The sequence below is a fragment of the Aquila chrysaetos genome, chromosome 7, assembly GCF_900496995.4.
Source record: "Aquila chrysaetos chrysaetos chromosome 7, bAquChr1.4, whole genome shotgun sequence".
Lineage (NCBI taxonomy): Eukaryota > Metazoa > Chordata > Aves > Accipitriformes > Accipitridae > Aquila > Aquila chrysaetos.
Genome location: NC_044010.1, coordinates 6,834,014 through 6,846,257, shown reverse-complemented (window position 1 = coordinate 6,846,257; position 12,244 = coordinate 6,834,014). Strand labels below are relative to the sequence as shown.

The following is a 12,244-nucleotide window of genomic DNA, read 5'->3' as shown; positions in this document are numbered from 1 at the left end:
GAAACAGGAGCAGGCTGCTGCTTTCCAAGCCCTTATTTGTTTAAAGCTTAAGCCTGTTTGAGAGAGCCTTTTTGGAGTGAGGGGTAAGTGGCAGGGGCGGGATGCAGGGGAACGGAGAAAGTAAACTGTGCGTCAAGGAAAGCAAACTTTGCAGCTGGAATTGCTGCTGGTGCTTATTGTGTGAAGGGCCCGGGGAGGTGCCTGTGGCTCCGCGCTCGCGCTTTCAACAGGGGCGCGAGTGTAAACGGGCAAGGGCAAAGAGCGGGAAGCCGGCGACGGATCTGTGCAGTGCCCCATCAGCGTGGGCTCTGCTGCCTGGCAGGCACTGGCCGCAGCTCTCACCAGCATGTCCTAGCAGCTGGCCGGGGCACGGGCAGGTGAGCCTCCCTTCCCAGGCTCTGGGGCAGCAGCGTTTTGCCATCCTTCTGTTGTGGAGCATCCCCTTGCCAAGAAGGAGAAACCAGGTGCTGGCCCTGTCCATCTCTGCAGGGCGATGCAAGGTCTTGCTCCATCTTCTGCCCATGTTTGGGTCACTGTCCTCAACTGGACCATCATGTTTGGAGAGTTGTGTTGATTGCTGGGACGATAAATGGGGCAAATGACGTGCAGACACAATCTTTAAAAAAGCCTGAGATGCAACCATCTCCTGTTCATCTCTGGGGCAGGGGAAATCTGTCATACATCCCGAGACCCTGCTGCGAGTGCGTCCCCTGTCATTTTTCACCTCAGGGTGGGCCCCATGGGATTTTGGCAGCTGCTGGTCACAGCAGGAACGAGGGCCATGGTTCGTCCCGTCTGGGTGCTGGCACTCAGCGCTGAGCCCCCACACCCCACCTAGGCGTTTGCCACCGGACGAAGCATTTTCTATGGGCAGTCATTTCTGTCCCTTTGTTTTGCGGGCCTCGAGCTTCCTCTTGTGTTTTTTGGAGTAGTGGCATGTCTTCCAGGGGAAGTTCACCCCAGCAGAGTCCTAGAGGCTTTTGACCTGCTCCCATAACCAAAATGATTATTGTTAGTGAAAAGCATTTAAGTGACAGCTATGGAGAGTAAAAACCTCCCATTTATTCCCAAATTTATAAAAGCAAAAAAAAAAAACCCCAACTTTTAAATACCATCTTCAAAGGACAAGAAAAATGGGCTTGTGCTCTTTTGCATCCCAGCAACAAGTCATTGCTGAAAGGAGTGCAAACGAGAAGGCAGTTTCTCTTTATGGTGGTGATGGGGATGTCTCTAAAGCCAGCCATCTGGGGATTAAACTTTGTATTGACGTTACTGGCGAGTACTTTGTCCTGTCTCTTTTGTATGCTCTTCTGGATTTTGATGTCAACTGTGTTAAACTAGCCTCGTGCTTGTTAATGCAGTTTCTGGGCCTGCTCCCATTGAAGTCATGGCAAAGATCAGGCTGATCTTGGAGGCGGCAGAATCAAGTCCTCTGTTATGATCTTCTGGATGCGTTGTTTTAGCAGGTATTTCTGCTGTGCCGCTGGCGTGTATTTAATATAAGCTCGGTCAGTTTTTTACTGCAGCTGTGGTAGGCGCCCCTGCTCTTCAAATACACACTGGAAGAAGGCTCAAAAGCTGGGAAAGCTACCCAAATCTTTGCTCTGCTCCAGCAGGAAAATTTCCCCAATGCAACTTCCCCCAAGGAAGGCTTAACAGTGTCACTGGCAGTTTCTGTGGGCTCTTCTGGTTTGGGCTTTTTTTTTGTTTGTGCGTTTGTTTCACTCTATTATTGTTCCTAATAGGACACGGACAAGATTCTTCTATTGTTCCTAGACAAAGATAACTTTTTTTTTTTCAGTTACTTAAAGGTACATTCATGTTTAAGCATATAAGAAGTGGGCTGCTCTCAAAAAGCATCCATAGCTGCTGTCTGTCTGGCTTGTGATCCACTCTGCGAACAAGAGCTTCCGAGATGCGTTTTGGAGGTGGCCGTAGCCGACAGACATACTGGAACGCTCCCTGCTCCCTGGGCACTCCTGCAGCGCTTCACGCAGATGCTGACCCGTGGTGTTTGTCTGGTATACCCCTCCTCTGTGCTTTGGTTTATATTATATATTATATTATACGGATTCTGCTTTCAGAGAGAGGACAGCTTCATGTTTCATCTGGTGTTTACCAGCATGAATGGACACTGTGATATTTATTGTCTGTCCTGTTGCAAGCCTGGCCCCATTATGTGACAGAGACAATAAAATGGAGATGGGTCTCTTCAGGGCAGCTCCATGTCACACCTTTGCCATGATTTGTGGCCCTCCTTCCCTGGGGCCCGTTCCTGACCACCGGTCCTGCTGCAGAGAGGTCGTAGGGTGATACTAGGTAGCCTAGGATGCGGGATTTATAACGTTGCTGCCAAATCAGTGGTGAAATGCTTGTTTTGATCAACGTGGCGGTGTCCTGCAGTTGGGGGCCGAGGGTTGGCTGGGCGTGTGTGCTCCCCGAGAGCTGCTGGGGGAAGTAACGCAGTGCAGAGGTGAGCAAAACCAGCTTTGGAGGAGAGCATCCTGCTCTCCCCGTGGAAAAATGCTGTTTCACTGGGACCAGAGCACGCTATGAAAGTGCATCTGTTGATTAAACTTCTGTCTTAGAGCAGGATGGAGTTTCTGGTGAGAGCAGGAGTGGTTTTCCTGCCATCATGAATAACCCAGGTTTAAACAAAGTGGAAGAGTGGCAGCTAGGGAGAGAGAGATTTGCTTGAGATGTGGTAGTCCCAGGTGACAGCCCCTGCTCTGAGGAAGGCAGGGCAAGGACTTGAGCCTGGGCACACACGTGGCAGGTGAGCTGTGGCATTGCCTGCTTCTTGCCTGCCCAGCCCCTGGAGCAGTGGGGACAAATGCAGCGTAAGGAAATCGGCCACAATCCCAAGTGCCCCATTTCTTCTTCTTTCTTAACCCCCTCATCTCAATTTAATTTTCCTGCCTCTTCCTTTCTGCCACCTTTATTCCCCACTTTCCTTTGGTATCTCGCAGGGCTTTTGCCCAGCATCGCTTTCCCTGCATCTGCCGGGCCTGCCTCCTCTCTGACCTCTCCCTAACCCAAGAGGTGATTAGAAGCTCAACCTTAGACTTCAAGTTTTGGGGGGGGGGGTTGTTTGGAAAGGATGAGAAAGGAAAAACAAAAGCAGTGCCCTGACTAACGTAAACCAGCCACAGGCACATCTGTGCCTGTGGGGTGATGGCTCTGAGTGGGAACTGCTCATCCTTCCCAGCACTGTCCTCTGCTGCATTTGCTGACAGGGAGGGGGACAACCTGATACCTGGCTCACGTTGTTGTGGGATTTGGCGCGGTGGAGCCCAGACCAGAGCCAGCAGCATCGCCTGGTGCTCATCACCCATCCTGCAGGTCCCACAGCATCAGCCCCCAGTGGAGCCATCACCTGGGCTCTCCTTGCCCAGGTGCATGCTCTCCCTCATTCCCAGCTCCTTGCTACATGCTTTGCCTCTCTGTCCAAATAGGAAAAGGTGTAGATAGATGAATTTTGTTACTGCTTGTATCAAACATCCTAAAATGAGTAACCCTTCTAGCCAGTGGTGTGAAGTCTCTAGGACACGGGATGGTTTTCACTCTGTGTTTAGTATGGCATCTGTCTGCAGCTCTGACTGCATTGGCACTGATCTCTGGCTTTAGTTGTGATGTGAATGATAAAGCAGGTATTGTTTTCATATGGCAAGAGATAGGATGCTTCAGGCAAGTAATACAGTGCAGTAAATCCCCTGCTTCTAAGACTGAAGCTCTATTTTCACATCACACTTGTGTCAGCGGGTGACCCCTTTCCTGCTGCCTCCTCTGAAGTGTTTCTCCCCACAAAGATGCAATGTTGTCCCATTGCGAAGCCTCAGATAAGTCAGACTTTCTTGCAGCACCATGAGCTGAGTTTGTAGCCGGCATGGGGCAAACTGAAAATGCTCCAGAGTATGTAACTGATCTCCACAAGTGTGTGGCTACGTTGATGTGGTTTTCCGAGGGGATCCTGACCCTTTATCCCAACACCAACTTCGGCATGAGAGTAGGTTGAGCTGCAACCCTGTGTACACTGGGTCAGGGTCTCTCAGGACCTCGATACCAGCAATTCTGCTGATTCTCTGATATTTGACATTCAGCCCCGCCAGATGCACGGCCCGAACCCCTCAGTAAGTGCTGCAGATGTGCACTCCCTTTGGGAGTCTTCAGCTCTTTAAATTAGGATGTTAGCTGGGAGGCTGGAGATTCTACAGGCGGATCAAGGGTGAGAAGGATGGGGAACGTGGAGGAAAAGTTGGTCTAAAGCTACAGCAGCTCTCCGAGGTTGGCACTGAAGTTGGACTGAAAGGTTTTGACCGTTGAGGCATCCTGTCCCAGCCGCAGGGACAGCCCCGGAGATTGCTGCGGGTCTGCTTTCCCCCCTCGTGTGCTTGGGAGAAGGAGCCAGAGAGCAGCCAGCAGCTCCGGGCTTGTTGCAGCAACAACATCTGTTTCCTAGGTGCACTTTGTTTCTGAAGAGGCTCTGCAGCACGCTCCATCTGCGCCCTTCTCTTTTTTTTTTTTTTTGTTTTTTTGTTTTTTTTTTTGTCGCTTGTGCTGCGTTCGGCAGACAAGGACGGAGGCTCTTAGGGGAGGCGAGCGCTTCCCCGGGAGGACCCTGCGCCAGCCTCCGTGCCAGCGCTGGCTGTCGGGCTCTTTGCACCCGAAGCAGCATTGTCAGCATCTTGACAGCTGGCCGGCTGCATGCTTATTAGTTGCTACTTTCCTCTTGCCCTCCACCTCTCCTTCGCCTCCCTAACCACCTCCACCCTCTCCCTTCCCCCTTCCCGCTCCTGCCTGGCCGGCCGGCCCTTTGGGGAGCCCCCAGCCTCTCCAGATTAGAGCTCTCCAGGGACTTGGTCCTTTTGAAAGGAAGAAAGAAAAAAAAAAAAAAAGGGGGGGGGGGGAAAAGGGAGGGGGGAGAAGGAGGGGAGGAAAAAAATTTATTAAAAAAAAAAAAGAGAGAGAGAGAGAAAAGAAAGAGGGGGAACAGAAGAATGAAAACAGACCCAAGGGGCAATAGTCCCTCGAGCCATTTCACTGCATTACAATGAATATGGACTCTATTAAGCTCCGTTCTGCCTGTTAGTGTTTCCCAGGGCAACACAGCTCCCATATGGCAAGCATGCAGCAGATTAGGGTAGGCCTCCGGGCTTCATTGAGGGCCCGAGGCTTGACTGGCAGTTGAACCCCATCCTTCCCCCCCCCTCCTCACACTTGACACTGCCTGTGTTTATCTAAAGCAAAAAGGGCCGGGGTGGGAGAAGGGGGCATTTGGGGGGTTATTGTCCCGGGCAATGGGAGAGGGCAGGGAGAGGGACGGGGGGTGATGAGGGAGGGAGGTGGGATGGAGGAGAAAGGGGGGGGGGGGGGTGCAGCCCCTCATACATATTCAGGAGGGGTCTTGAATGGGCAGAGGAGAAATAAAGCAGATGGAATTCATGTTAAAGAACAGCCACAATCGCCCTCCAAAAACAAGGAGAGAAAAGCGGGCAGCCTTAAAGGAGCGTAGGGAGCAGCGTTTATCCAATTAGCAGGGTTGTCAAATTGAATTTACTCAGAATGGAGGGGGAAGCCGGGGGGGGGGAAGGAGGGAAATTAAGTGTCTAGGGCATGGGGGGAGCACGATATTGAAGAAAGGACGCGGGTTTTCTTTCTTTCTTACTCTTTAGCCTTGTCTTTTCAAGGGCTGGAGCTGTTTTCGGGGCGCGCCCAGGGGCAGCGAGAGCCGGCATGCATACTGTGTTTTAACACGGGGCTCCTCTCCCGGTAGCTGCAGAAAAAGGGAGGCGTATCCCATGCGGCAAGGCCATCCGCACATCCCTGGCCTGCCTGCAGCATGTCCAGCCACCCTGGGACCACCGTGCCGCAGGCATCGGCCGAGGCAAGCCGCGCTCGCTGCGGTGCCGGCGCCGCGGTGACACCGGGGAGCCCGTGGCCGGCATGAAGGTGGTATTTCGTTTTTCGAGCGGCCTCACGCTTCCTGGCTGAAGAAACGCCGACGTGAAGGGGTTCGCTGGGGCTCAGCGAAGTCGGCCCGATCGGTGCCCGCTGGAAAGTGGCGCGCGTTTCAGAGGAACCGTTGGACGGAGAGGTGCCAGAAACTGCAGGTGTTGGGTCTTCAGGGGTGCGAGCAAAAGTCAGGCGGACGATGAGAAGGCTTTGCATCCTGTTGCTAGTTCAAAGGCAGCACGCCCAGTCCCCCCTGGTGATACCGCAGGCTGTTGTGGAAAGGAGCTGCCCAGGGCAGTAGCTTCGTCTTGAGGAAGATGAAAAAAAGTCACAAAGATCACTGTGTGTTTAGTTTGGTTCATTGGTGGTTTGGTTTGCGTGAGCAGTTGCTGTTCGTGTGTTTCCCTGTTCAAGGGAAAAGAGCTGTCTCACCTGCAAGTTTAGTTTATTTTTTAGAGAGGTGTCTATTGCCACTGAATTGCTCAGGACTTGCTTGGAGAAAATCTGTGGTTCTATTTTTTAGGGTCACCCAGTGCCCAAGCGCAATTTGTAGTTTGCAGGTGAACTTGCTCATCTGCATGGTGGTGGTGCCATGCCAGGTTTTGCTCTGGATATTTTCCTTCTCCCAACTATGAGCATGAATTTATCCCAGGCTTTCTCTGTTGTGGCTTCTTGATGGACTTGCTGAGCTCACAAGTAGCCTGTAAGAGAGTCTTTTTTGCCTAATCACTTTAAAAAAGGGAGGGGGGGGGGAACTCCTCACACAGTTAATCAAGGGCTATGTTAACAGAGCTAATGCACTCTGAAGTCAGGAGCTTTCAGCGCTACAGAGGGAAGCAGGCAAGCTTTTATCCCTGTTTGCACATACACTGTGCTACCTCCTTGACTTTAAACGTGGTGGTGTAAAGATGGATGCTGCCTCTCTCTGCTCCCTCCTGACACCACCCGCTTCCCATTTGGGATCCTGCCTCTCCCTACAGCATGCACACCCTCATCCCTGTGGGATGCCCGTGCTCTTACGTGGGAGGGGGAGCGTCTCTCCTGCTGCAAACCTCTCCTTTTCCAAACCCTTTCAGAGGCAGCGTGTATAACTTATCAGTGTGAGATTAGTACTTTGGAGTGGGGATGGGGGCTGGTAGAGGTTAATTTTGCCCTCTGGGATGTTACTGTTTGATGGTTTGGGGAGAAACAGTCAGGGGTGCTGACGTTGCCGTCCATGCTCAGGAATCATGTGGGGACTTCGCAGCTGACCTGCTCAGGTGTGTTTACCTGGAGAGTATTTTTTCAGCTAAAGGATTATACAGTTGTATGGTGGCTTTTTTCAGACAGGTTGCGAAAGATTTGGGATCCAAGAACAACTTGCCTGATGGGATGGAGGTCCCAGTCAGAGACTTTTTGATTTCCAGCCCTGCCACTGCTTTACTGTATAACCTTGGGCCAGGTTGGCTTCCTCTTCTAGCCCTCAGGTTCCCTCATTCGTAAAGCAAAGGGGTACTGTGGCTCTTTTCTCTTTTACATTTTCTTCTTCAGTGCTTTAAGCTCTGTGGAACAACAAAAAGAACACTGTCTTTTATTAAAAACTAATGATTACAAGTAAAACTGGCACACTGTGCTGTGTAAGACATTGCTTTTTCTCAAGAGCTTAAGTCTCAATGTATAAAACAGAGAACTGGGAGTATCATTGTCCCTACTTGACCTGTTGGAAATGGAGACCAGTTGCAGTGAATTCTCCGGAGTCACCCAGGGTGTGCCCAGCTGGTAGCCGGACCTGAGTTGCTGCAGCTTTTGCCTTAGTGCAAAGTAGCTCCTTCGCTTTCCTGCCATTCCTCCCCTGCGTGAAGAGGTGCTCAGGATCCTGACACAACCCCAAACCGCCCTCATGTGCATGGGTGAGTTTTCCCCGTCTCCCAATCCGCCTCTGCGTTTCCCCCCCCCGCCTGCCCACGGAGCTGGGGTGTGTGGTGCAGGGATGCTGCCCCGGAGCCGGGGCAGAGGCTGGTTCCTATTTGGGAGCCTTGTAAATTAGAGACAGTGTGGCAGTAACAAGGGCTGTGGCCGGCCCTTGTTAAGCAGGAGGGGGCTTGGGGCTATGAGCAGCATTTCCTCAGTAAAACCTTCAGTTTCTAATCAGCAAACACCTCTCCCGCTGCCTGCGCTTAATTCAGATCCCTTTTTCCTTTCGAGCTTTATCACCACCCCCGCACACACGCGCGCCTTTCTTCCCTTTTATATCTTCACCTCTGGTTTTTCTTTCTCGCTCCGCTCCCTTTGCAGTGCCCTCCATCGCCGCGGCACAGCTGGGGCTGCACGCAGGGGCCTCGGTGGGCTTAGGTGTGTGGTGGGAAGCCGAGCCGACAGATTTTACACTCCCACCACCCCTCCATATCTGATGAAGTTCTCGTTAATTTTGTTCTCCTAATGGCCCCTCCTTTGATTTACTGGGCTGTCTGAAAGGGACTTAGACAGGAAATTGTTATTTTAACCTGGCAGGAAAGAATTAAAAATAAATAAACAAACAATTTTTGTTTTCCCTCCCCCCTTGGACCTCTTTAAATTACTTTAACTCTTTCTTTTCCCAGGTAGCAATTAAGCAGGAGCTGTCGAGGCTGGTGGTGTTGGTGGCTGCAGAAGTATTGGCAACCAGGGATATCTTGTAGCGTACCTGCCTTGGGGAGAGGAGGCAGCAGGGCAGGACGCTGTCACGCAGCAGCCCTGCAGCTCCCGGCGCAGCCCCCTGCCCGGGACCACTGCCTCTGGGAGGGCAACCAGAGTGCCTGGGGCCTCCTCCGCTCCCCACCTCTGCTGCCTCTCCTGCTGCAGCCCACTCTGGCAGCGCTTGCAGGGACACCGGGCAGATCGAAAGCTGCCTGATTAATAAAGTTCCTCGCTTTGCACTACTGCAGGCTGCTTAAGGGCAGCATTTTCAAAAGAGGTCAGCTCCCATTTAGGCATCGAAATAAGTTGGTTGCCTATTCAGGAGAGCTCAGCATGTCAAGAACTGAATGCTTTTGAAAATCTGGCTTCAATTGTGGAAGCTGAGAATTTCGAAATCTGGCCCTGGATCCTAATAGTTCTTTTGGAATTGATGTTTTCATTCATTTTCCTCATTATTTTTATGCTGGCCATTTACTTTTTGTACTTCACTCAGCTGTGAAAGAAATGGCCACATGTCCCTATTTAGAGCTCATACTCTGCCTGGAGGTTTGGGGAGGTACCATGCACTTGTTGCAACACACCTTCTCTCCTCAGTCTCTGCTCAATACCGTTCAATCTGCCCAGTGCCGTGGCCAAATTTTTTCATCTCCCCTTTTTTCTCCCTACCTATTGCCCTTCATCTTTTTACAGACCTGGGGGCAGCCAGTTTAGTCGTTGCATCGATGTGCCTGGGTGGTCCTAGCTCACGAAGGGTCCGTTACACGTTTCTGCGCCTTTGGCTTTGCCATTCTGGCCAGAGACTCTGCGCGACGCAGAGCTGCAGGGAGGTCTGGTTGGGAACATCTTTGCCTACCCCCTCCCCCAGCATGGGCTCCAAGGAGCAACTCCGTCCAATGTTTTTCCATCCTGCTGCCAAACCCATCCAGATAGGGGGAATGAGTCAGCTTTGCTGTGTAGGCTTCCAGGACCAAGAGACGTTAAGTCCTACCCCAAAATGTTTCTTCTACATTGGTAGAAGGCTTTCTACCTCCAGCAAACCTTGTGGTGTGAGGTGTTTTTAAGCCTAAACTAACTCAAACATCTTTTCCAGATGAGTGTAATTAGTGGCACATCAACTTGCACTTCAGCAATGGTGTCAACAGTGCATGTTTTGGTACGGACAGACCTCGGGTGCTTTTACGGCTGTGGTCAGTGGTGGTTTGCCCAAGATGGCTGTGGCATAATGAAGGGTGCTTTGGTGGCTGTCTTGCCTGGAGAAATGAACTTGAGTAACTCAGATGGTCTCCAAGTTAATAGCTAAAGGATCTCGTACAACAGTGTGTGCTGGTTGATGGAGGAAACTCTTCAAAGACAAATTGTCGAGACTTTCTTCTCTCCTCGGGTTTGGTGGGTGAATACCAGGAAGGATGAAGTGCGCGGGGGGGAAGTTGCTGTCTTGTCACTTTGGTGCTGGAGGTTACCCACAGAGGATTTTCACGTGTAACGGGGCTGAGTGCTGCAGTAGCTAGAGTGTGAGTCTAGCTGATCTTTCTGGTTGCCTTCAGAGTATGCCCAGCCTGATGCCCAATGGCCGAGCTCTGTCCAGGCTCCTGCTGCCTGGAAGCCACGTCGGGCCATGCCGAGCTTGATCTAATTTACCCTGCCTCTCAGCAGGGCTTGTCATCTTGGCCTCAGGGCCACCGTGACTGCCTGGCTCCCAGGAAGGAGCTGCCTTGCCTTGAGCCTGCTTGGCAGGCCAGCTGAGTGAGCTGACATCGGCCTGCAAAGTGCCACATAAAGATGCTCTTCTGTGGCCTTTGCAAAGCTCTAGCTGCAGGTCGCTTTCCTGGGTGTTGCTTCCTTTTGAAATCGCCAGCTCGGAGGAGGCTTTTCTTTTTCTTATCTCTTCTCAACTTTATATGAATGTCCATGACTTCTTCCCCAAGTGATGCTCTGGGGCGTGGTGAGGGGAAAGGAGACAGCTTGTGAGGCTGTCAGAGGGACAGCCCGATTTGCAGGGATGCATGCAAGATAGCTAGCTGGATTCTTGCTGTCACAATGTGGACCTCGGCATGGCTGGCCATGGACATTGCCCTGTACTGTGCTCTTGCACTTCTGCTGTCACCAGAGGCCAGGCAAAATCATCTGAGAGTAGCTTGGTGATATTTCCCCAAGTGCTGTGGTTCCTTGCTAGCAGTAATCAGCCTTGCCTTGAACAACTCACCGAGCATCTCATGGGGAGTCTGTGGCAGTCCTTACTTCAGGAGTTAGGAGGTTTAATTTTGGAGGTTATCCTTGAAGGGACTCATTCCCCCTTTTTGACTGAGATGGTTATGGAAAGGACATGCTCGAACAGGTGATGGCTTGAGCAGTGACCATGATGGAAGTAAGAAATATTGCTCTGCAGAGTCCAGGTGCTCTTGAGGATGGTGGTTGCAGCTAATAAGCTTCTTGTGTATCTGCAGGGGGAGCAGGCAATATAACTGCTGTTTGGGCTGGCTGCCATGCCTAGTTTGGTCTTGGGTTTCTCCCCTGCCAATGTAGACATGCCACAGGAGCAATTCTGAAATGCTGTTCAGAGTCGCAGGTCATCTTAGTGCTGCAGCTGGAGGGAGCTCAAAATCCTGTAGCTGCGTTACAACGTCCGCAGAGGGAAGTCTCTTCTTGACTTCAGCCCTTTGCCCGTGGTCGAAGCTGAACTCAGTCTGACATTGGAGGTGTCTCTTGGGGCAGCCACTTAGATCTTTAGTCCCCCTGACCTGGCTTGTCTGCTTTAGCATCTGTTTGTGACAGTCTCTCCAAAACAGCTGCTGCAGCGTACAGCTCTTCACAGCAACCTGGGTTGTGATGGGTGGCCTTGGGCTTCAAGTTTTTGGGAGGTTGTTGATGCTTTTGAATATGAACCTGGTGGTTTGTCCAGACAGGGTAATTCAACTCAAAATAGGTAGTGTGTTTAATGCAGAACAGTTAATCTGAAATTTTTCCATAGATTGGGTCTCTTAGTTTAGAATAAAGGTGCATTATGCCAAATGAGTATAATCTGCCCTCAGCTCACTGCACTGAATTGAAGCAAATTTAGAACTGGGCATTTCTTTTCTCCTGAAAAAGTGTCCCCTCTACTTCAGAACAGTTCCTTCCAGAGATGCCCTGAAAAACTTTTATGTCTCTGAAGGACTTCCGTCTGGATTGAAACATAGGTATGCCCAGTAGCAACATGGCCAGTGTCTCAGGAAGAGACTGTGAAACTGCGGGATCACCTCTGCCTTCATGTAGCTTAGGACTTGTACTACACACTGACTTTTGTGTTCAAGCTGGAATATATTCCAGACACAGCCAAGAAGTGGCAGCAATGCTTAGCAAATATCTCCAGTGACACTTTGTTGGAAATGTTTGTGTTTTGGTCCTGAAAATTGCCTGGTGTGCATTGCTGGCACAGTACAGGCATTCACTGCACCAAGGCTGAAACAGGGAAGGGGAGTATGTGTCTGTGTGCACACATGTAGATTTGTACTGAGAGCTGAGGATGGGATGTCTTGAGAGACTCACAACCATGCTTGGGGGAGAGGCTGGAGAAGAGAAGGGCTTGCATCAGTGTCTGTAGCCTCCTCGGGCCACTGGCTCGGTGAATCCCTGGCAGTTTAGGGATGTTGGTAGAGAA

At 51.2% G+C, this 12,244-nt stretch overlaps 1 protein-coding gene across 8 annotated transcripts in view; it reads left to right on the top strand.

The window, feature by feature from the left end:
- BOC (BOC cell adhesion associated, oncogene regulated) overlaps positions 1-12,244 on the top strand; it is a 57,841-nt gene that overhangs the window by 19,891 nt on the left and 25,706 nt on the right. The gene's annotated exons all lie outside the window — the stretch shown is intronic.